The sequence below is a fragment of the Mya arenaria genome, chromosome 6 (assembly GCF_026914265.1).
Source record: "Mya arenaria isolate MELC-2E11 chromosome 6, ASM2691426v1".
Lineage (NCBI taxonomy): Eukaryota > Metazoa > Mollusca > Bivalvia > Myida > Myidae > Mya > Mya arenaria.
In genome coordinates, this window is record NC_069127.1 from 36,243,661 (window position 1) to 36,247,270 (window position 3,610).

A 3,610-nucleotide genomic window follows, 5' to 3' on the forward strand; every position below is an offset into this window, starting at 1 on the left:
GATAATTGTCGATAGCTGACATAAACTTGGAATTGATGTGTAAAATGCATTATAACTTACTAACTGAAGTACCACATAGTTACAATTTATTTAAGTTTAGCAATTATTTCGTATTTTTTCATTAAAAATGATTACTTGGTATGTCTGCCAGGTAGAATTCATTCCTTAGTCATTTCTTATGCGTGATTGGCTAGTCGGTGTTATCACGTGATATGAGTAAGCCGTCGTAGCTCAGTGGATACGACGCTGGACTGCAATTTTGGCGACACGGGTTCGAACCCTCACATTTTGGTACGTTTTTTTTACAATTATGATATCATATCAAAGCGTAACACATTCTATTAGATAATTGTCCTGAGATTCGTTACAGAAAAAAACTTTTTTGGTGCCAATCTGGTGTACAGTCCCTTTAGTATTGACTTTGCTATTAAGTTTGTGTGTTGAAAAGACAATGTAAAAACATTCACAACTTGTTTAACACTGTATGAAACAAATATATTCATGTTAATAGTCTGATGAAAGTGGAGAAAAAGCTTACCTTAATCTACAATGAATCTCTTGGCATTTGTTTTATACTTAAAAACTTCCAAGTGGTGATCATTAATTTTGTATATTCTTTGTTTAAGTTTGTGTAATTCAACCAATTATAAAGAAATAACTCAGAAGTGACGTGGTCCTGATTTTATTCCCATACCCATATTGTCCAAGTTTTGTGACGTTCTGACAAGGTTTTCGAGCTGCATACAGCCTGGACAACAAACGTTTGTGTACTTTATTTAATCAAGTATGCCAAACATACATTAACTCTGAAATTACTAGTGTAACATGACCTCTTTTCGAACTTAGCTTAGCTGTTCTGCCCACACACACATGGTCCAAGTTTGGTGCTGACCGGAAAAGAGCTTCTTGGATTAGAAGGGAATAAAACTAAGTGGATGCAGTCCGCAACAGTTGACGGGCGAATGCAAAAGAAATTATCACAACTGTTTTAAATACAAATTGTATACTGGTATGGGTTCACCAGGCACAAACATATCATATAAAAGTACTGAAAGTACTGATGGGAGGTGATTTATACTACTTAATACACACATTCAATTGCACATACGTAACTGACTTGCGATAGGCTAATTGTGTGTCATTGACGTATGTTCGATTGAATGGTTTTTTATTACTCTATACGAAAAATAAAATGTGATACGTTGACGCTTCGTAGCATTAGCCTGTATTAGCCAGGGATGTCTTGGACCTTTCATACCAAACTTACCAATATATTTTGGACATTTCACACATTGATCACACGTTATTAACAGCATATGTATTGGAACATTTCACTATCTCTGAAAATATTTGCATACTATTGTCATATTTCATTATGCCTCTAAAGGCAGCATCGTGCCAATTGCGGTACTAAAATGCTTTGATAAATAACTATTGCCAAATGTGTGCTCACAAGTCAAACCCCAAGCTGTTGTCATATCATTGTATTATCCACGTGTGTTCTGGCTGTTTGTTTAAAAACTGTTTATTTTGGCCTGTCGCAATGTTAGAAATATTGACATCTTATAAGGGCAATTTGTAACCATGTCGTGATGATAAATACGCATGTGAGAATATACTGCCATATTGTGAATAAAAGTGCAATTTATGGACATGTGTATTGACAAAAGATATATAATTGCCGAAATACGAAATAAATTAGCTTATTTAATACACGAGATACAAAATTTCAAAGCTAAACTCACACGATTTAAAACAAAAATTAATGATTAAAAATATGCCGACAGCATTGATTGAGAAATCAAAATTGTATAAATAGTGTCCGTACAAATGACTTATCGTTATAACGAGAAACATAATCATTCTTTGCTTCTTTTTATTGTGACTGGTCGCCGTTCAGAAACAGCTGTTATTTCCCTTTGTCAAGGAGAAGCACTATGCTTTGAATCGCTACTTTAAATCGCATTCATGTCGTGAGTTTTAGCGGCAAGAACCACAGTGGCTTGATGACAAAGGCTCATTAAAGTCACAATAAATAATTTCAACTAGCCAAAATTATATTCAATACATACTTATACATGTATATCATCAATATAATACATTGCCATAAACAAAAAATGAGAAATGAGATACTATTAGGCCTAGTGCTTTAATATTTGGTGTGTTACATTGTCTATTGGTTACCTACCATGTTAATTTATATTATGCCCCTGAAGAAAAATTGGCCTCACTCAATGGGTTACAAGTTCATTATAAAAACATTTTGTTAAAACTTGATAGTTATGTAAAGTTTACCCTTGAAACAAGGGCAGCAAGTCTAGCTATATGGTCTCCCTTTTTGTTGGAGATTCCACTACTTTCTATTTTTAGTAACAAGGGAATATATTTTAAAGTCTATTAAGTCTTCAACATAGTCACTTATAAGGTAATTATTGTTCTTTTTTAAGATCATAGATTAAAATAATTATTATACACTCTATTCTTTAGAAGAAATTTCATTTTTACTTAATGATAAATATTATAATCAGACTTTTCCATTGAACTTACATTGTAAACTTCATGTAGATTATTCAAAACAACAAATCTTATCTTCTGTGTGGATAGTGAATAAGCCTTACAGAGAAAAAAATTATTAACATTAATTGAAGGAAGGTGATGTTGTCCTAGATGAAAGAAGCAATAATAGAAAATATAAATGTGTACTGCTCATTGATTGTTAGAGCTTAAGACAGATTATTGATTGTATTGGGTGGTGCAATGATTGTTTCTGTGTATCTATGCTAAAAAATATTTTAGTGTGCAAGCAATTGAACATAGTTTTGTCAGTGTGCAGGCAATTGAATAAAGTCCTGTCAGTGTGCAGGCAAATGAACAAGTCCTGTCAGTGTGCAGCCAACTGAAAAAGTCTGTCAGTGTGTAGGCATCTGTATCAAGTGCTATCAGTGTGCTGTCAATTATCAAGTCCTATCAGTGTGCAGGCAACTGAAAAAAGTCCTGTCAGTGTGCAGTCATTCACCAAGTCCTGTCAGTGTGCAGGAAACTGTGACAAGACCTGTCAGTGTGCAGGGAACTCAGACAAGTCCTGTCAGTGATTATCCTGGCAACATGTTTGACCAGTATGTTTTTCAATATTCTTTGAGAACAAATATCAAGCTATATTGATTACAAAGGTTTAACTCTTTTACTCAGGTAAGCGATTTAAGGCCACCATGGCCCTCTTGTTTATAAATTTTATAAATGGAGTTAATCTACAATATAAAGGAAAGGTTAGTTTAGGCAATTGTTGATGGCTAGACAACTTCCGAGCATTTTTTGTAACTTTGAGTATTTTTGAATGCCATGAAAATACTCTGTGAACATCTTTTTACTATGTTAATTGTATTAGTTTGATTGTTTTGTATATATGATGTATGTGTCTTGATTATTGTGTTTGGGTAATTTCAGATAACCGTTCTAACGTTATTACGTTCCTTAACGTTCATTTACGTTCCTACACGTACAATAGCGTAAAGATGTGTTCGATTACGTTCAGTTATGCTGACTGATTGACTGTTTGATTGTATGGAATAAATGTGAACGAGTATATTAAAACGAGTTCCGGTTTATTATG